The sequence below is a fragment of the Scyliorhinus canicula genome, chromosome 7 (assembly GCF_902713615.1).
Source record: "Scyliorhinus canicula chromosome 7, sScyCan1.1, whole genome shotgun sequence".
Classification (NCBI taxonomy): domain Eukaryota; kingdom Metazoa; phylum Chordata; class Chondrichthyes; order Carcharhiniformes; family Scyliorhinidae; genus Scyliorhinus; species Scyliorhinus canicula.
Window position 1 is genome coordinate 84,387,983 of NC_052152.1, and position 21,999 is coordinate 84,409,981.

General features: G+C 47.3%; 1 protein-coding gene, 1 long non-coding RNA gene and 1 other non-coding gene across 3 annotated transcripts in view; 2 read left to right on the forward strand and 1 right to left on the reverse strand.

Moving 5' to 3' along the window:
• The window catches only part of scaf4a (SR-related CTD-associated factor 4a), a 147,567-nt gene that overhangs the window by 27,213 nt on the left and 98,355 nt on the right, over positions 1–21,999 (forward strand). The gene's annotated exons all lie outside the window — the stretch shown is intronic.
• LOC119969094 overlaps positions 1–21,999 on the forward strand; it is a 49,623-nt gene that overhangs the window by 11,152 nt on the left and 16,472 nt on the right. The window lies entirely within an intron of this gene.
• trnah-aug lies at positions 20,961–21,033 on the reverse strand. The gene has a single exon. It is a non-coding gene; the product is annotated as a tRNA-His (tRNA).

Sequence of the window (21,999 nt, forward strand, 5' to 3'; positions counted from 1 at the left end):
CTTCAATTGCAGCTCTATTGTAGTTGTTCCGCATACCCTTTGGACAAGTCTTTCTGTTGGGATTGAATTTGCCCCTCAATAATCACCTTACCGACTGGAGGTAGATAATTAATTGTGGAATCAGGGGAGAAGATGTTAAGACTTGCATTTATGTATGTCCACTGGATGTCTAAAACAAAACGCTTCGCAGCCAATAAAGTACCTTTTGAAGTGTAATCACCATTGCAGAAAATATTATCAATTTTCAGATAGCCAACTCCCAGATACAGCGTTCTGATGTTGATTGAAGGATGAATATTGGCCAAGTGACCAGGGATAACTCTCCTGTTTGTTCTTCAGAAGAGTTGAAATTTGTGTGTCACCTGAATCGGTAGATGGGGGGTCTTGGTTTAATGTCATTTCTAAAAGACTGCACCTTTGCAGAGCACAGCACTCATTCAGAATGCATTGGACTGTCAGCCGTGACTTTTTTGGAAAATATTTTTATTCAAATTTTAGTATTTTAACATTTTACAGAATAAGACAAGACAAAAGCATTACACCCCCAAATGCAAAAAACCCGGCACCAACAGGTGATGGTGACGAGCTCTCCGAAATGCGAAATAAATAAACGACATCTCTTGTAGAACTCATCTGCCTCCCTTAAGGCAAATTTCACCGTCTCAAGATACAAGAACTCCATTAGACCTCTCAGCCACGCCACAGCACAGGGTGGCAAAGCTAACCTCCACCCCAACAGAACCTGCCTGTGATTGATCCATGAAGCGAGTGATAAAACATCTGCCCCTGCTCCGGTCTGCAACTGCAGTCGGTCCGACATCCCAAATATGGCACCCAGGGGACCTGGTGCCTAATCTACACGGAGGATCATAGAATCATAGAATTTACAGTGCAGAAGGAGGCCATTCGGTTATCGAGTCTGCACTGGCCCTTGGAAAGAGCCCAATCCTCTACCCCATCCCCGTAACCCCACCTAACCTTTCTTGGACACAAGGGGCAATTTTAGCTTAGTCAATCCACCTAACCTGCACATGTTTAGGACTGGGAGGAAACTAGAGCACCCGGAGGAAACCCACGCAGGCACGAGGAGAACGTAGCACGGTAGTTGCCAGTGGGCAGCACGGTAGCACAAGTGGATTGCACTGTGGCTTCACAGTGTCAGTGTCTCAGGTTCGATTCCCCGCTGGGCCACTGTGTGCGGAATCTGCACGTTCTCCCTGTGTCTGCGTGGGTTTCCTCCCGGGTGCTCCGGTTTCCTCCCACAGTCCAAAGACGTGCAGATTAGGTGGATTGACCATGATAAATTGCCCTTGGTGATCAAAATGGTTAGGAGGGGCTAGGGTGGAAGTGAGGGTCTAAGTGGGTCGGTGCAGACTCTATGGGTCGACTGGCCTCCTTCTACACTGTGTTCTATGATCTATCTAACGTGCAGACTTCGCACAGAAAGTGACCTAAGCCAGGAATCGAACCTGGGACCCTGGAGCTGTGAAGCAACTGTGCTAATCATTGTGCTACCGTGTTGCCCATCACTGACATGGTGCTGATAAATTACCCCCAAAATTTCTCCAATTTCAGGCAGGACCTGAACATGTGTACATGATTAGCGGGACTTCTCCCACACGTTCACAAGTATCCTCTACCCCCTCAAACAGCCGGCTGTGCACCACCTTCAACAGTACCAACCCTAGCATCGCACATGAGGTTGAGGCATTCGCCCTCCACAGCACCTCACACCACAGTCCATTCTCCAGCACCATCCCCTACTTCTACTACTTTTCCTTAACCTCCTCCATAGACACCTTATCTTCCTTCCATAAATCACCCTCTAACGCCATGACCAACAGCACATCCAACAACGAGGAGGCTGGTCCTATTGGAAAGGTCAGAAAAAACTTTCTAGCAAATATACCGAAAATCCTCTTCACATGGAAACCCAAACTTCCCTTGCAACTCCCCTCCAAAAACAAATCATTCAACTCCTTCACCCCTCTTTCAGTCCCAGAAACCTTGCATCCATTCTCCCCAACTCAAGTCCATGATTCCCTGGATCGGCATCAGCCTTGGACACCCACAACCTAAAGTGCTGCCGAAATTGCTCCCAAACCATGAACGTGACAACCACCACAGGACTTCATGAATACTTCCCTATGGCAAAAGGAAGCGGTGCTGTCACCAGCACCTGCAACCCCAACCTCCTACAAGAAGCCACCTCCATCCTCTCCTATAAAGCCTCCACCTCCCTACTCCAGCCCAACGTCTTCTCCGCATTGGCCGCCCAACAATAACACAACGTTTGGCAAGCCCCTCTGAAGTGCCGCCTTCCTTATCCTGGCTACCTATTGCCAGTGCCGACAGAAGTGGGGACAAGGCGCATCCCTGCCTTGTTCCAGTGCAGCTGAAAATACCCTGCATTCATATCACTCATTTGCACACAAGCCATCGATCCTTATACAATAATTTCACCCATGCCACCAACTTCTCCAACACTGCAACCAGCTCCACTCCACCCAATCAAAAGTCTTCTCTGCCCAACGCCACCACAATCACCAGCTACCTTCTGCCAGAGAGAGCGCAGTTACTTCATAGCTCCAGGGTCCCAGGTTCGATTCCTGGCTTGGGTCACTGTGGAGTTTGCACGTTCTCGTGTCTGCGTTGGTTTCCTCCGGATGCTCTGGTTTTTCCCACAGTCCAAAGATATTTAGCACAGTGGGCTAAACAGCTGGCTTGTAATGCAGAACAATGCCAGCAGCACGGGTTCAATTCCTGTACCAGCCTTCCTGAACAGGTGCCAGAATGTGGCGACTCTGGGCTTTTCACAGTAATTCATTGAAGCCTACTTGTGACAATAAGTGATTATTATTAGGTTAGGTGGATTGGCCATGATAAATCTTCCTCAGTGTCCAAAACGGTTAGGTGGGGTTATGGGGGTGGGCTGCACTTTCCAAGGGCCTGTGTAGACTCGATGGGCCGAATGGCCTCCCTCTGCACTGTACATTTGTTGGTTCAGCAGTCGCTGCATATTCAATGCCAACTGCCTACCCTTAATGAACCCTGTCTGATCCTCCCCAATCACCTTCGGAAGGCACTCGTCCAACCTCAATGCCAACACCATTGCATCTTGGCATCCAATTCAACAAAGATATGGGCCTATATGACCAGCCCTTCACTGGATCCTTATCTTTTTTACGCAACAACAAAATGGATGCCTGACCCATTTGTTTCCAGCAATGCCACCCTAACCATCGCGACCTCAAACATTTCTACCAACGGCGCCATCAACTTATAGTTAAACGTTTTATAAAATTCCACGGGAAAGCCATCCGGCCCCTGTGCCTTGCACGTCTGCAGCTTCCCTATTGCTACTTGCACTACTTCCACCTCCACTGGCTCCTCCAATCCTGCCCACTTCTACCTCCAGGCACTCCATCCGCTCCAAGAACTCCCTCATATCCAACCCATCTTCCGGTGGCTCTGAGTTATATAGGTCCCTATATAACTCTTCAAAAATCTTGTTCACCTGCTCCAGCAACACGACCAGATTGCGTCCCATCTCTGACCCAAACTATCTCTCTCACCGCTGCCTGCCTCCGGAGCTGGCCTGCCAACATGCGGTCTGCCTTCTCCCATTCTCATAAATGAACCCCTCGCCCTTCTCAGTTACCAAACTGCCTTCCCTCTTCACAGAAGTTCGAACCTTGTCTGTAATTCCTTTCTCCTCCCCAGAAGATCTGGATCAGGGCCCTTGCATACATCCCATTTACGTACAAAATCTCAATCAAACCGTTGCCATTCTTCCCCCTCCATCCTATCCATCTGCACCTTAATAACAAAATAACCTCTCCCCTCACTACTGCCTTCAATGTTTCCCATACCACTGACGGTGAAACCTCCCCATTATGATTAAATCCCACACAATCTTCAATCATCTTCCCCATTTTAGTATAATATTGTAGTCTGCCAATAGTCCCACATCCAACCTCCACGCTCTACTGACCCCTTCTCCAGGACCACATGTGGAGCATATCTGACATCACATTCGCTGAATACTCTGCCTTCCTCAACCCGGCTAACAGCGCCTTCCTATTACAAAAATTGATCCTCGCATGCACCTTGTGCACAGATGGAAAAAAGCAAGTACTCCCTGTCCCATAGGTGCAAGAACCTCCATGGGTCCACCCCTCCCATTTCCCTCCACTCCAACCAATGCTTTCACGTCCCTCGCCCTGATGGGATCAGCGAACGCGGCTGGGTCCTGTCCACCTTCGTACCAGCACTGTGTTCCAGCGGCCACGTTTTCTTCACAATCCCAACAGCATCCCAATTTGTGCCATATACGCTAGCCAGCCCCACTAATCTGCCTCAATGTCTCCACCTGGAACCTCTCTCTTTGCCATTAGAATTACCTCCCCCTCGGGCCCTGCTGTCAAAGCCCGAGTGAAACATCTGGCTCACCCTGCCCTTCTTCAGCCTCATCTGGTCCTTCACCCTCCGTGAAGGGTCTCTTGCAACAGCACCGCCACATTGGCTTTCAAACTCTTCAAGTGTAATAAAACTCCCACTCTTTCACAGGCCCCCCCAACCCCTTCTATTTGCCATACCCACTACTACAGGCCTAACCCTATCCTTAGTCACCGTTAACCCCCTACCCCTTTCCCAGAATTCCCCAATCTACTTCCTCTCAAATATCTCACCCAGTATCATTCTCTTACCCCTATTCACACCTCTCCGCGGAGCCCATTGACACTTGTCCATACAGGATCCAATGACCACAGCCCCACCCCCCCAGCTCGCTCCTGTTCACAAGCCAACTTCTGTTTGCTAGTGAGGTGGCCCTTGCCGGAACTCCATCGTCCACACAAAGAAAACCAACACCCAATCCCCTCACATCCAAGCCTTCCAAACTCCCCACCCCATAATCCCACAGACCCAACCCTAAAAACACACAACATCCCAGCCAATCCCACCAACCCCCAAACCCTTCCTTCCCCATTACCACACCAAAAATAAGCAACAGCTCCCAAATAACAAAAAAAATGAGGGCAGATGCATCAAAAAAAGAGAAGAGATCACAGTCAACATGATAAAAGTCCAACGTCCCCAGTCCTTCATCCTTCACGAATGCCCCTGCCTCCTCAAAATTAAAGTTCCTTCGAGTTGAGAGTCACCCCGAGCTTCGCCAGGTAGACCACTCCAAACCTCACGTTGCTACTATACAACGGCCCCTTTAATAATAACCTTTTATTGTCACAAGTATGAAGTTACTGTGAAAAGCCCTCGATGCCACATTCTGGCGCCTATTTGGGTAAACTGGTACGGGAATTGAACCCGCGCTGTTGGTCTTGTTCTGCTTCACAAACCAGCTGTCTAGCCCACTGAGCTATTGAGCCAGAGGCTGCCCACCTTCTCACCACTTCCCCCATCATCTTAGCGAACATCTCCGCAAAGTACACCGTCTGCCTCCGGCCCTCCACCCCCTCAAGCAATCTCATGAGCCTCAAATTCTGCTTCATGACCTGTTCTCTCAAAGTCCTCCATTTGGCTCTGAGTCCTTTATTGCCCTCTACCAGCCTCTGCAGCTCTTCACCCATCGAGGTGAACTGGTTGCTGTGCTGCGAAAATACCTCCTCCACTTCCTTCGACACCTCCTTGCTCCTGCACATCCGGCGACGTCTTGGTCAGAGCTGCCTTTATCAGGGTAAGTTTCTCACCTACCCACTCCTTGAACAAGGTCATCATCTCATTCCGATGCATGGAGAGCAGCTACTCAAACTCCCCTGACCCCACTTCAGTCTGCTTTTCCACCGTAATGGGAGCGGCACCTGAAAACTGGGCATATAGGGCCAAAAACCAGAAACTCTAGCAGGAGCCATCCAATGTGCGACCTCCACCTGAATGTCGCCATCGGAAGTCCCCAGACTTGACCTTTTGGTGATAATTGCAACTGAGCCATGGCTGAAATAGTTGTAAAAATAAATCTCTAACAAGGATGGGAAAGTTCCTTTTGTAAACCTGTGGTTTAAAATAGATAACTGCAAGTCTAGCAGCATCTTTGGAGACAAAGAGCTGATGTTTCAAGTTGAATGTGACTTTGGGATTGAGGGCAGGTAGAACAAAGGGATAAAATGGAGGGTGGAGAATTAATAATCTTTATTGTCACAAGTAGGCTTACATTAACATTGCAATGAAGTTACTGTGAAAAGCCCCTAATCGCCACATTCCAGCGCCTGTTTGGGTACACAAGTAGAATTTAGAATGTTCAATTCATCTAACAGCACGGGCGGGTTTCTCTCAGCCCGGCGCCACGCCGCCCCGACAAGCGATCCTCCGCAGAGCGGAGAATTGGCGCCGGTGTGGTTGGTGGGGCACTTTACGCCCGTCGATTCTCGACCCGGGATGGGCCGAGCAGCCGCCGTAAAAACGCTGAGCCCCATCGGTGCCATCCACACCTCTCAGCCGGTGGGAACTTGGTGTGGAAGGGTCGGGGTCGGCCTGTGGGGCGGGTCTGACCCGGGTGGGTGGGGGGGGGGGGGTGCCTCTGGTGTGGCCTGGCCCGCAATCAGGGCCCACCAATCGGTGGTCCGACCTCTTTGGCTGGGGACGTTGTTTCTTCCGTGTTGGTCCCTGTAGTCCTGTGCCATGTTGCGCCGGGGCTGGCGTGTTGAAGGAAGGCACCATGCATGCGCGCGGTGGCGGGCATGGTGTTGGGATCAGCAGCTGCAGCAGTGAACTGTGCTGGCCCCCTGTAGGGACCTGAAATGCTGATCCTGAGGCCATGTTGACGCCGTCGAGAAACGCGGCGGTGTTTCTGACGGCATCAACACTTAGCCTCAGGATCACAGAATCCCGCCCCACGTCTTTCGTAACTTGTGGGAGGAGACTGGAGCACCCGGAATAAACCCACGCAGACACAGGAGAACGTGCAGACTCCACAGACGTGACCCAAGCCGGTAATCGAACCTGGGACCCTGGAGCTGTGGAGCAACAGTGCTACCCACTGCTACCGTGCTGTCCATGGAACAAATGGAGTGCTGTTGCTGGTGGTAGTAAAGGGTTAAAACATTAGGCAAGAGTAGGTGTTAATGGCAGAATAAGGAACAGCTCTGTCTGACAGCTGACATGAAAACAAGATGCAGACTGACCCTTTTATAAAAAAAAAATTAATCAAATTAGATGTCAGCGCCCGGGTCATTGTCCATCTGGAGTTTGCACATTCTACCTGTGTCTGTGTGGGTCTCACCCCAAACAAACTCAAAGATGTGCAGGTGAATTGGCCACGCTAAATTGCCCCTTAATTAAAAAAAAAAGAATTGGGTACTCTAAATTTTAAAAAAAATTAGATGGCAGGGTTTATGGTCTGAAGTTATTGAATTGTCGTCCAGAAGTTGTGAAGTACCTTATCGGAAGATGACATGCTGTTCCTCCAGCCCGCGGTGGGCTTCACTGGGACATTGCAGCAGGCTGAAGGTTGAAATCTGCACGCAAGAGCACGCTGGTGAATGAAAATGGCAAGCAACCAGACATCTGGATCAGTGGTGAGCAGCCTGAGTTGCCCCCCTCAATATCAATAGGCTGCTACATTGAAATCAGGCTTGTTCACTAACCATGTTCCCATAAATTCAATTAAATACATTTAATATATTGCAGAACAAGTTGTAAAAAAATGCCTAATCATTTATATATTAGTAAAACTCAGAAACTTAGAAAGCAGGAGTAGGCCATTCAGCCTATCGAGCCTGCTCCAAAATTCATTATGATCATGGCTGATTATCCAACTCGGCTATCTGTTCCTGCTTTCACCCAAATCCTTGGATCCCTTAAGCCACACGAGCTATATCTAACTTTTTACAATATTTCTGCCTCAACTGCTTTCTGTAGTAGCGAATTCCACTGGCTCAACAGTGAGCAAATTTCTCCTCATCGCAGTCCTAAATGTATCCTTAGACTGTGACCCCTGGTTCTGGACTCCCCGCCATTGGGAACATCCTATCTGCATCTTCCTTGTCTAGTCCTGTTAGAATTTGATAGATTTCTATGAGATTTCTCTTTCTCCCCCCCCCCCCCCCCCCCCCCCCCCCATCTTCTGAAATCCAGCGAGTGCATGCCTAACTCACTTAATCCCTCTTCCTATATCAGTCCAGCCATCCCAGGAATTAGTCTGGTAGACCTTCACTACGCAAACTCGATAGCAAGAAGATCCTGCCTCAGATGTGGAGATCAAAACTATACACGATATTCCAGGTATGGTCTCACCAAGCCCTGTATAATTGCAGCAAAACATCCCTGCTCCTTTGCTCAAATGAGTATGAAGGCCAATATACCATTTGCCTGCTGCACCTTCATGCTCAGCTTCAGCAGCTGGTGTCCGATGACACCCAGTTCTCGTTGCACATTCCCCTCTGTTATAGCCATTCAGATAATCTACCTTCCTGTTTTTGTTACCAAAGTGAATAACCCACATTTATTCACATTATAGTGCATCTGCCATGCATTGTCCCACTTACTCAACTTCCACAAATAGCACTGAAGCATCTCTGCATCCTCACAACTACCCTTCCCACTCGCTGTGTGTTATCTGCAAATTTGAAGATATGACATTTAATTCCCAAATGTAAATCATCAATATATATTCTGAATAGCGGGGCTACTAGCACTAATTCCTGCGGTACCCCACGAGTCCTTTAGAGGATGAGAAGGGAGTTTTAATAATGGGAAATTAGGAAATAGCTGAGGAACTGAACCGGTTTTTTGGGTCAGTCTTCACAGTGGAAGACACAAATAACATGCCAGCGACTGATAGAAATGAGGCTATGACAGGTGAGGACCTTGAGAGGATTGTTATCACTAAGGAGGTAGTGATGGGCAAGCTAATGGGGCCAAAGGTAGACAAGTCTCCTGGCCCTGATGGAATGCATCCCAGAGTGCTAAAAGAGATGGCTAGGGAAATTGCAGATGCACTAGTGATAATTTACCGAAATTCACTAGACTCTGGGGTGGTCCCGGTGGATTGGAAATTAGCAAACGTGACACCACTGTTTAAAAAAGGAGGTAGGCAGAAAGCAGGAAATTATAGGCCAGTGAGCTTAACTTCGGTAGCAGGGAAGATGCTGGAATCTATCATCAAGGAAGAAATAGCGAGGCATCTGGATAGAAATTGTCCCATTGGGCAGACGCAGCATGGGTTCATAAAGGGCAGGTCATGCCTAACTAATTTAGTGGAATTTTTTGAGGACATTACCAGTGCAGTAGATAACGGGGAGCCGATGGATGTGGTATATCTAGATTTCCAGAAAGCGTTTGACAAGGTGCCACACAAAAGGTTGCTGCATAAGATAAAGATGCATGGCATTAAGGGTAAAGTAGTAGCACGGATAGAGGATTGGTTAATTAATAGAAAGCAAAGAGTGGGGATTAATGGGTGTTTCTCTGGTTGGCAATCAGTAGCTAGTGGTGTCCCTCAGGGATCCGTGTTGGGCCCACAATTGTTCACAATTTACATAGATGATTTGGAGTTGGGGACCAAGTGCAATGTGTCCAAGTTTGCAGATGACACTAAGATGAGTGGTAAAGCGAAAAGTGCAGAGGATACTGGAAGTCTGCAGAGGGATTTGGATAGGTTAAGTGAATGGGCTCGGGTCTGGCAAATGGAATACAATGTTGACAAATGTGAAGTTATCCATTTTGGTGGGAATAACAGCAAACGGGATTATTATTTAAACGATAAAATATTAAAGCATGCCGCTGTGCAGAGAGACTTGGGTGTGCTAGTGCATGAGTCACAGAAGGTTGGTTTACAGGTGCAACAGGTGATTAAGAAGGCAAATGGAATGTTGTCCTTCATTGCTAGAGGGATGGAGTTTAAGACTAGGGAGGTTATGTTGCAATTGTATAAGGTGTTAGTGAGGCCACACCTGGAGTATTGTGTTCAGTTTTGGTCTCACTTGAGAAAGGACGTACTGGCACTGGAGGGTGTGCAGAGGAGATTCACTAGGTTAATCCCAGAGCTGAAGGGGTTGGATAATGAGGAGAGGTTGAGTCGACTGGGACTGTACTCGTTGGAATTTAGAAGGATGAGGGGGGATCTTATAGAAACATTTAAAATTATGAAGGGAATAGATAGGATAGATGCGGGCAGGTTGTTTCCACTGGCGGGTGAAAGCAGAACTAGGGGACATAGCCTCAAAATAAGGGGAAGTAGATTTAGGACTGAGTTTAGGAGGAACTTCTTCACCCAAAGGGTTGTGAATCTATGGAATTCCTTGCCCAGAGAAGCAGTTGAGGCTCCTTCATTACATGTTTTTAAGGTAAAGATAGATGGTTTTTTGAAGAATAAAGGGATTAAGGGTTATGTTGTTCGGGCCGGAAAGTGGAGCTGAGTCCACAAAAGATCAGCCATGATCTCATTGAATGGCGGAGCAGGCTCGAGGGGCCAGATGGCCTACTCCTGCTCCTAGTTCTTGTGTTCTTATGAGTCACTGGCTGTCATTCGGAAAAAGGCCCGATTTATCCTATACTTTGTTCCCTGGGTGCCAACCAGTTTTTGATCCATCTCAATACACTACCGCCAACCCCATGTCCTTTAATTTTGCATTCTAATTTCTTATGTGGGACTTTGGACTTCCGGAAGGCTTTTGACAAATAAACCACATCTTTTGGCTCCCCAGTCAACCCTTCTGTTACATTCTCAAAGAATTCCAGTAGATTTGTCGAGCATGACTTCCATTTCTTAAATCCATGCTGACTCTGTCCAATCCTGCCACTGTTTTCCAAGTGCTCCGCTATTAAATTTTGTATAATGGGGTCTCCAGAACTCTCTCCCCCCTCTCTCTCTCCCCTCCCCCCCCCCCCCCCCCCCCCCCACCCCCACACACACACACACTGATGTCAGACTGATTGGTCTACAGTTACCTGTTTTCTCTCCACCTCCAGCGTTCCGGTCGACTACATCTGCAGCAAGTGTGACCAATGGCAGCTCCCCACAGACCGTGTGGTTTGGTTGGAGCAGCAATTGGATGCATTTAGGAGCATGCAGGTGGCGGAAAGCGTCATAGGTAGGAGTTAGAGATGTGGTCACACCTCAGGTGCAGGCAGAGAGATGGGTGACCACCGGAAGGGGCAGGTAGTCAGTGCAGGAATCACCTGTTGTTGTCCCCCTCTCGATCAGGTATACCGCTTTGGATAATGTTGGGGGGAATTGCCTATCAGGGGAAAGCAGCAGCAGCCAGAGCAGTGTCAACATGGCTGGCTCTGATGTTCATCAGGGAGGGTCAAAGCGCAGGAGAGCAATAGTCATAGGGGACTCTATAGTCAGGGGCACAGATAGGCACTTCTGTGGACGTGAAAGAGACTCCAGGATGGTACGTTGCCTCCCTGGTACCAGGATCCAGGGTGTCTCCAAATGGGTAGCGTGCATCCTGAAAGGGGAGGGCAAACAGGCAGAGGTCGTTGTACATATTGGTACTAACGACAAAGGCAGGAAGGGGCACGAGGTCCTGCAGCAGGAGTTCGGGGAGCGAGGCTGAATGTCAAAAGACAGGTCCTCTAGGGTTGTAATCTCGGGATTACTCCCTGTACCACGTGCCAGTGAGGCTAGAAATAGGAATACAGAGCATAGAACATTACAGCGCAGTACAGGCCCTTCGGCCCTCGATGTTGCGCCGACCTGTGAAACCACTCTGAAACCCATCTACACTATTCCCTTACCATCCATATGTTTATCCAATGACCATTTAAATGCCCTTAATGTCGGCAAGTCCACTACTGTTACAGGCAGGGCATTCCACACCCTCACTACTCTCTGAGTAAAGAATCTATCTCCTATATATATCTCCCCTCAATTTAAAGCTATGTTCCCTCGTACTAGCCATCACCATCCGAGGAAAAAGGCTCTCACTGTCCACCCTATATAATCCTCTGATCATCTTGCCTCAATTAAGTCACCTCTTAACCTTCTCTCTAATGAAAACAGCTGTAAGTCCCTCAGCCTTTCCTCGTAAAATCTTCCCTCCGTACCAGGCAACATCCTGGTCAATCTCCTCTGCACCCTTTCCAATGTTTCCACATCCTTTCTATAATGCGGTGACCAGAACTGTACGCAATACTCCAAATGCGGCCGCACCAGAGTTTTGTACAGCTGCAACATAACCTCATGGCTCCGAAACTCAATCCCTCTGCCAATAAAAGCTAACACACCATACGCCTTCTAAACAACCGTATCAACCTGGGTGACAACTTTCAGGGATCTATGTACATGGACACCGAGATATCTCTGCTCATCCACACTAGCAAGAATCTTACCATTAGCCCAGTACTCTGTCTTCCTGTTACTCCTTCCAAAATGAATCACCTCACACTTTTCTGCATTAAACTCCATTTGCCACTTCTCAGCCCAGCTCTGCAGCTTATCTATGTCCCTCTGTAACATGCAACATCCTTCCGCATTGTCCACAACGCCACCGACTTTAGTGTCATCTGCAAATGTACTCACCCATCCTACGCCCTCCAGGTCATTTATAAAAATGACAAACAGCAGTGGCCCCAAAACAGATCCTTGTGGTACACCACTAGTAACTGAACTCCAGGCTGAACATTTCCCATCAACCACCACCCTCTGTCTTGTTACAGCTAGCCAATTTCTGATCCAAATCGTTAAATCACCCTCAATCCCATGCCTCCGTATTTTCTGCAATAGCCTACCGTGGGGAACCCCTTATCAAACGCTTTACTGAAATCCATATACACCACATCAACTGCTTTACCCTCGGCCACCTGTTTGGTCACCTTCTCAAAGAACTCAATAAGATTTGTGAGGCACGACCTACCCTTCATAAAACCATGTTGACTATCCCTAATCAAATTATTCCTTTCTTGATGATTATAAATCCTATCTCTTACAAACCTTACCTAGACTTTGCCCACAACAGAAGGAAGGCTCACTGGTCTATAGTTAACGGGGTTGTCTCTACTCCCCTTGTTGAACATGGGGGACGCCATTTGCTATCCTCCAGTCTTCTGGCACTATTTCTGTAGACAATGACGACATAAAGATAAAAGCCAAAGGCTCAGCAATCTCCTCCCTAGCTTCCCAGAGAATCCTACGATAAATCCCATCTGGCCCAGGGGACTTAACTATTTTCACACTTTCCAGAATTGCTAATACCTCCTCCTTATGAACATCAAGCCCTTCTAGTCTAGTAGCCTGTATCTCAGTATTCTCCTCTACAACGTTGTCTTTTTCCTGCGTGAATACTGACTAAAAATATTCCTTTAGCACCTCTCCCATCTCCTCGGACTCCATGCACAACTTCCCACTACTGTCCTTGACTGGCCCTACTCTTAGCCTAGTTATTCTTTTATTCCTGACATACCTATAGAAAGCCTTCGGGTTATCCTTCATCCTACCTGCCAAAGATTTCTCATGTCCCCTCCTGGCTCCTCTTGGCTTTCTCTATAGGTACTTCCTAGTTAACTTGTAACTCTTGAGTGCCCTAACTGAACCTTCACGTCTCATCTTTACATAAGCCTCCTTCTTCCTCTTGATAAATGATTCAACTACTTTAGTAAACCACGGTTCCCTCGCTCGAGCACTTGCTCCCTGCCTGACCGGTACATACTTATCAAGGACACGCAGTAGCTGTTCCTTGATCGAGCTCCACATTTCAATTGTGCTGATGCCCTGCAGATCCAGTGCATCCTAAGTCTTGCCTCATCGCATCATAATTGCCTTTCCCCCAGCTATAACTCTTGCCCTGCGGTAGATACCTATCCCTTTCCATCGCTAAAGTAAACGTAACTGAATTGTGGTCACTATCACCAAGGTGCTCACCTACCTTCAAATCTACCACCTGTCCTGGTTCATTACCCAGTACCAAATCCAATGTGGCCTAGCCTCTTGTTGGCCTATCTACATACTGTGTCAGGAAACCCTCCTGCACACATTGGACAAAAACGGACCCATCTAAAGTACTCGATCTATAGCGTTTCCAGTCAAAATTTGGAAAGTTAAAGTCCCCCATAACAACTACCCTGTTACTTTCGCTCCTACCCAGAATCGTCTTTGCAATCCTTTCCTCTACATCTCTGGAACTTTTCGGAGGCCTATAGAAAACTCCCAACAGGGTGACCTTTCCTGTTTCTAACCTCATACTCCCTCAGTAGACGAGTCCTCATCAAACGTCCTTTCTGCCACCGTAATACTGTCCTTGACTAACAATGCCACCCCTCCCCCTCTTTTACCACCTTCCCTGAGCTTACTGAAATATCTAAACCCCGGAACCTGCAACAGCCATTCCTGTCCCTGCTCTAGCCAGGTTTCCGAAATGGCCACAACATCGAAGTCCCAGGTACCAACCCATGCTGCAAGTTCACCCACCTTATTCCGGATGCTCCTGGCATTGAAGTAGACACACTTTAAACCACCTTCCTGCCTTCCGGTGCACTCCTGCAACCTTGAAACCTTACTCATGACCTTACTACTCTCAACCTCCTGTATACTAGAGCTACAATTCAAGTTCCCAACCCCCTGCTGAATTAGTTTAAACCCTCCCGAAGAGCATTAGCAAATCCCCCCCCCCCCCCCCCCCCCCCCCGGATATTGGTACTCCTCTGGTCCAGATGTAGACCATCCCGTTTGTAGAGGCCCCACCTACCCCAGAATGAGCCTCAATTATCCAGGTATCTTTAGCCCTCCCTCCTGCACCATCCCTGTAGCCATGTGTTCAACTTCTCTCTCTCCCTATTCCTCGTCTCGCAGCTAGACACGTGGCTAAGCAGCTGGTGTAGGAGGGAGGGTTTCCATTATCTGGACCGCTGGGAGCTCTTCCGGGGGAGGTGTGACCTGCATAAGAAAGACGGGTTGCATTTAAACTGGAGAGGCATAAATATCCTGGCCGCGAGGTTTGCTAGTGTCACATGGGAGGGTTCAGACTAGCATGGTAGGGGTGTGGGCACCGGAGCAATAGGTCAGAATGTGAAAGCATTGAGGGAGAACTAGGGAATAGGGCCAGTATGGCTCTGCGGAAGAGCAGACTGGGAGATGTTGCTGAAAACAGTGGGTCTGGTGGCCTGAAGTGCATATGTTTTAATGCAAGAAGTATAACCGGTAAGGCAGATGAACTTAAGAGCTTGGATTCGTACTTGGAACTATGATGAGCGAAGGACAGGATTGACAGCGAAATGTTCCAGGATTTAGATGTTTCAGGCGGGATAGAGGGGGATGTAAAAGGGGTGGAGGAGTTGCGCTACTGATTAGGGAGAATATCACAGCTGTACTGCGGAGGACACCTCAGAGGGCAGCGAGGCTATATGGGTAGAGATCAGGAATAAGATGGGCGCAGTCACAATGTTGGTGGTTTATCCCAGGCCACCCAACAGCCAGCGGGAGATTGAGCAGATAGGTAGACCGATTTTGGAAAGGAGTAAAAGCAACAGGGTTATTGTGATGGGAGACTTTAACTTCCCCAATATTGACTGGGACTGACTTAGTGCTGGGGGATTGATTGGGGCAGTGTTTGTAAGGGGCATCCAGGAGGGCTTCTTAAAACAATATGTAGATAGTCCAACTAGGGAAGGGGCTATACTGGACCTGGTATTGGGAAATGAGCCTGGCCAGGTGGTAGAAGTTTCAGTAGGGAAGCATTTCGGGAACAGTGACCACAATTCAGTAAGTTTTAAAATGCTCATGGACAAGGATAAGAATGGTCCTAGGGTGAATGTGCTAAATTGGGGGAAGGCTAATTATAACAATATTAGGCAGGGACTGAAGAACCTAGATTGGGTGTGGATGTTTGAGAGTAAATCAACACCTGACATGTGGGAGGCTTTGAAATGTCAGTTGAAAGGAATTCAGGACCGGCATGTTCCTGTGCGGAAGAACGATAAATTCGGCAAATATAGGGAACCTTGGATAACGAGAGATATTGTAGGCCGTGTCAAAAAGAAATAGGAGACTTTTGTCAGGGCTTGAAGGCTGGGAATAGACAAAGCCTGTGTGGAATATAAAGAAAGTAGGAAGGAACTTAAGCAAGGGGTCACAAAAAGTCATTGGCAAATAGGGTTAAGGAAAATCCCAAGGCTTTTTACACATACATAAAAAGCAAGAGGGTAGCCAGGGAAAGGGTGGGCCCACTGAAGGACAGGCGAGGGGATCTATGTGTGGAGCCAGAGGAAATGGGCGAGGTACCAAAGAGAAGGAATTGATGGATGTTGAGTCTGGAGAAGGGTGTGTAGATAGCCTGGATCACATTGAGATCCAAAAAGACGAGGTATTGGGCGTCTTGAAAAATATTAAGATAGATAAGTCCCAAGGGCCTGATGGGATCTACCCCAGAATACTGAAGGAGGCTGGAGAGCAAATTGCTGAGGCCTTGACAGAAATCTTTGGATCATCACTGTCCTCCAGTGATGTCCTGGAGGACTGGAGAATAGCCAGTGTTCCTTTGTTTAAGTAGGGTAGCAAGGCTGATCCAGGGAACTACAGGCCAGTGAGCCTTGTGTGAAATGAAAATCGCTTATTGTCACGAGTAGGCTTCAATGAAGTTACTGTGAAAAGCCCCTAGTCGCCACATTCCGGCGCCTGTTCGGGGAGGCTGGTACGGGAATCGAACCGTGCTGCTGGCCTGCTTGGTCTGCTTTAAAAGCCAGCGATTTAGCCAAATGAGCTAAACCAGCCCCAGTGGTAGGGAAATTACTGGAGAGAATTCTTTGAGACAGGATCTACTCCCATTTGGAAGGAAATGGATATATTAGCGAGAGGCAGCACGGTTTTGTGAAGGGGAGGTCGTGTCTCACAAACTTGATAGAGTTTTTTGAGGAGGTCACAAAGATGATTGATGCAGGTAGGGCAGTGGATGTTGTCTATATGGACTTCAGTAAAGCCTTTAACAAGGTCCCTCATGGCAGACTGGTACAAAAGGTGAAGTCACACGGGATCAGGGGTGAGCTGACAAGATGTATGCAGAACTGGCTAGGTCATAGAAGGCAGAGAGTAGCAATGGAAGGGTGCTTTTCTGGTTGGAGGGCTGTGACTAGTGGTGATCCACAGGGATCAGTGCTGGGACCATTGTCGTTCGTAGTATATATAAATGATTTGGAGGAAAATGTAACCGGTCTGATTCGTAAGTTTGCAGACGACACAAAGGCTGGTGGAATTGCGGATAGCGATAAGGACTGTCCGAGGATACAGTAGGATTTAGATCTTTTGGAGACTTGGGCGGAGAAATGGCAGATGGAGTTTAACCTGGACAAATGTGAGGTAATGCATTTTGGAAGGTCTAATGCAGGTAGGGAATATACAGTGACTGGTAGAACCCTCAAGAGTATTGACAGTCAGAGATCTAGGTGTACAGGTCCACAGGTCACTGAAAGGGGCAACACAGGTGGATAAGATAGTCAAGAAGGCATACGGCATGCTTGCCTTAATTGGCCGGGGGCATTGAATATAAAAATTGGCAAGTCATGTTGTAGCTGTATAGAACTTTAGTTGGGCCACACTTGGAGCATAGTGTTCAATTCTGGTCGCCACATTACCAGAAGGATGTGGAGGCTTTAGAGAGGGTGCAGAAGAAATTTACCAGGATGTTGCCTGGTATGGAGGGCATTAGCTATGAGGAGAGGTTGAAAAAACTCTGTTTGTTCTCACTAGAACGACGGAGGTTGAGGGGCGACCTGATAGAGGTCTACAAAATTATGAGGGACATAGACAGAGTGGATAGTCGTAGGCTTTTTCCCAGCGGAGAGGGGTCAATTACTAGGGGGCTTAAGTTTAAGGTGCGAGGGGCAAAGTTTGGAGGAGATATACGAAGCAAGTTTTTTTTACAGAGGGTAGTGGGTGCCTGGAACTTGCTGCTGGAGGAGGTGGTGGAAGGAGGGACGATATTGACGTTTAAGGGGCATCTTGACAAATACATGAATAGGATGGGGATAGAGGAATACGGACCCCGGAAGTGTAGAAGATTTTAGTTTTGACGGGCAGCATGGTCGGCACTGGCTTGGAGGGCTGAAGGGCCTGTTCCTGTGCTGTACTTTTCTTTGTTCTTTGTTCTACCTTTATAAATAGGGGTTCCATTAGCTACCCTCCAATCTGTAGCAACTGTTCCAGAGTCTATAGAATCTTGCAAGGTGACCACCAATGCATCCACTCTTTCTCGGGCCTCTTCCTTAAGTACTGTGGGATGTAGATTATCAGGGCCTGGGGATTTATTGACCTACAATTCCATCAATTTCTGCAACACCATTTCCCCACTAATACTGATTTCTTTCCGTTCCTCACTCTTACTAAACCCTAAGTTTCCCAACATTTCTGGTATGTTATTTTTGTCCTCCTTTGGAAAGACAGAACCAAAGTATGTATTTAGGTGGTCAACCGTTTCTTTGTTCCCCATTTGCCGTTACCAATCTTTTTTTTCTACACAACTATAGAAACGTTTACAGTCAGTCCACATGTTCTCCGCAAGCTTTCTCTCATACTCTCTTTTCCCCTACTTTATCTTTTTCTACAGAACTATAGAAACGTTTACAGTCAGTCCACATGTTCTCCGCAAGCTTTCGCTCATACTCTCTTTTCCTCTACTTTATCAATTCCTTTGGCCTCCCCTTTTCTGAATTCTAAAGACTCCCAATCCTCTTGATGTCCCTTATTTTTTTCAAGCTCCTTTGTTTGCCTCTTCCTTGGATCTAATACTAACTTTCATTTCCCTTTTGGCCACCTTTCCAGTTTTATTGTTGAGCCAGACAAGAATGAACAATTGTTTTAGTTTACCGTTGCATTCTTTGAATGTTTGTCATTGCCTATCCACTGCCATCCCTTTAAGTCACCCAATTCATTATAGCCAACTCACTTCTTGTAAAACTGTAGTTTCCTTTATTTGGATTCTGGACCCTAGTCTCGGAATCAACTACATCACTCTCCATCTTGATTGAAAAATTCTGTCATATTATGGTCGTTCATCCCTAAGGGGCCTCGCACAACTTGATTGCCAATTATTTTTTTCTCATTACACAATACCCAGTCGAGGGTGGTCTATTCTCTAGTTGGTTTCTCAATGTATTAAAAACCATCCCATATATACTCCAGGAATTCCTCCTCTACGGCACTGTGCGGTAATTTGTTTGGCAAACCTATCTGCAGATTAAAGTCACTCATAATTACAGATGTTCCTTTATCACATGCGCCTCTAAGTTTCCTGTTTAATGCCATTTCCAACATCACCATTGCTGTTTGAGAGTCTATGTACAACCCCCACTAATGATTTTTGCCCCTTGGTGTTTCTCAGCTCTACCCTTACAGATTCCATATTTCCTCCCTATTGAGCTAATCTCTTTAACCACCAAGCATCCCCAGCACCGTTTCATTTTTGTTTATCTGTCCAAAATACTCCTGGATATTCAATTCTCTTCCCAGGTCAGCCTACAGCCATGTCTCCGTGATCCCTGTATCAGACCTGTTAATATCTATTTGCGCGATTAGTTCATCCACTTTATCACAAATGCTCTGTGTGTTAAGGCACAAAGCCTTAATGCTTGACTTTCTAGCATTCCTTCTCCCATTCCTGTTCTTTTTCACTGTGGCCCTGTTGATTTTGGCCCTTGATTTCTCTGCCCATCACTTTTTTAATTTACCGTTGTCTTTTGTTCTTGTCCACGTTTCCCCTTCATCTGACTCCTTGCATAGGTTCCCCTCGCCCTGCCATTTTAGTTTGAACCTTCCCCAACCACTCCAGCAAATACTCCCCCTAGGGCATCAGTTCCAAAGCCACCCAGGTGCAACCTGTCCACTTTGTATTGGTCCCACCTTCCCCAGAACCAGTCCCAATGTCTTTTATCTCCCTGGCTCTGTTCTCAAGTCTTGCTTTGTCTTGCACTTTTTTATCTTCCTGGCTCTGCTCTGTCTGTCTCTTCCTTACGCTTTTTCATCCTCCCAGTCTTGCTCTTTCTTGTACTCTTTTATCTCCCCAACTCCGCTTATCTATTGCAACTGGTTTAAAAAAAAAAGAAACATTTGCACTTTGGAAGCAGAATGATCATCCAGCACTCAGTGTGACAAATGGAAGATTTTAGGAATATTGGTGTCTAAATATTGGGGTCATTTAAGGTTTAATGTCTGGGGTCATAGTATGACGGCAGAGGTCATGCTTTTAAAAAGATTGTTTTTACAGGGCCTGGGAGCTTTTAGGAACCAGAAGGTAAAACTGACCAGAGGTTTTGGCTAATGCACTATAGTTTGACAGAGGAAAGTCCCTGGGGAGTTCATACGTTTTCGGCCTGTAGAGTTTTGTTTTGCAGCTTGGGGAAATTGTCATTAATGGATGGAGCCAAGGGATGCAGGGACAGGCGCTGAAGTCTGATCTGCCTGACAGAGTCCACAATATCTTTCAGTAGGATTGTTATCAAAAGAGCAATAATATTTAATATTTAAAGCAGAGCCGTTTTGTCTGAGGACACGAAAAGAACTGAAACTCGGCAGGTGAACCAGTTTTTGCTTAGACATAGACATAGACATAGAACAGTACAGCACAGAACAGGCCCTTCGGCCCTCGATGTTGTGCCGAGCAATGATCACCCTACTCAAACCCACATATCCACCCTATACCCGTAACCCAACAACCCCCTTAACCTTACTTTTTAGGACACTACGGGCAATTTAGCATGGCCAATCCACCTAACCCGCACATCTTTGGACTGTGGGAGGAAACCGGAGCACCCGGAGGAAACCCACGCACACACGGGGAGGACATGCAGACTCCGCACAGACAGTGACCCAGCCGGGAACCGAACCTGGGACCATGGAGCTGTGAAGCATTTATGCTAACCACCATGCTACCGTGCTGCCCTAAATTGTGAGGGCAGGGATTTCATAAGTAACCATAGCTGAAACGAGAATTGATGATGCCCTGCTCAATTTGCTCTGCATCGGGAACCAGCTGTCCAACCCACTGAACTAAAGGGGGCGCCAAAACTAGGAGCTGCGAGCCAGCCAGGAGTCGAACCTGGAATCTCCTGATTCATAGTCAGACACGTTATCCATTGCGCCACTGGCCCACAGCTTGAAGAGGTCTAACAGGAGCCATCTGTTCTGTAAAGCAAGTATTACTCTATGCCATGCTGCTTTTATAGCCAAGTTCCGCACACATGAGTGCGGCCTCAACCGGGACCTGGGATTCATGTCGCATTACATTCCTCCCCCACCATCTGGCCTGGGCTTGCGAAATCCTACCAACTGTCCTGGCTTGAAACAATTCACACCTCTTTAACCTGGGGTTACCCCTATCTCTGGATCTGTAAAGACTTAATTACCTGCAAATGCTCACATTCGAAGCATTGTCTTGCATCTTTGAATTTGTCTATATATATGTTTCTGGAACATACCTCTTCATTCACCTGAGGAAGGAGCAGTGCTCCGAAAGCTAGTGTTTGAAACAAACCTGTAGGATTTTAACCTGGTATTGTAAGACTTCTTACTGTGCTCACCCCAGTCCAATGCCGGCATCTCCACATCATGGCTTTTAAGCTGGATTGAGAGCTGTATGTTTCTTGTTGTTCAATGGGGAATTGAGTAGGGGCAGTGTTAAAGGAGTAATTGTTTCTATTTCTTCATGCAATCACTCCTGGAGTAAATCGCACTTTCCACACAGTCTTTCAAATAAACTTAAATACATGGGCTTTGGTCCAGTATCCTAACCGATGTAGGAGTTTGGTCTGGGATCGTAATGCGCACAGTCTGCGCAATCAGTATGCACCTCATTTTGCTTTACGTGAGTTATTTCAGTTGGAAAAAAAATTATGCGGATGGAAATTAGCAGAATGTAGCAACTCTTCATGTGGGTAACGGTCAACAAAATTTCTCGTGGGCTGCACTCAGAACCAGGTGAACTGCATGTGGCCCTTTGGGGGGGGGATCATGCTTGGGGACTGAGCGGGTTTTTAAAAAATCTTGCAAGGGATTGGGAGGGGTCACTGGCTGGGCCAGCATTTCTTGCCCATCCCTAATTGGCCCAGCTAGGCCAT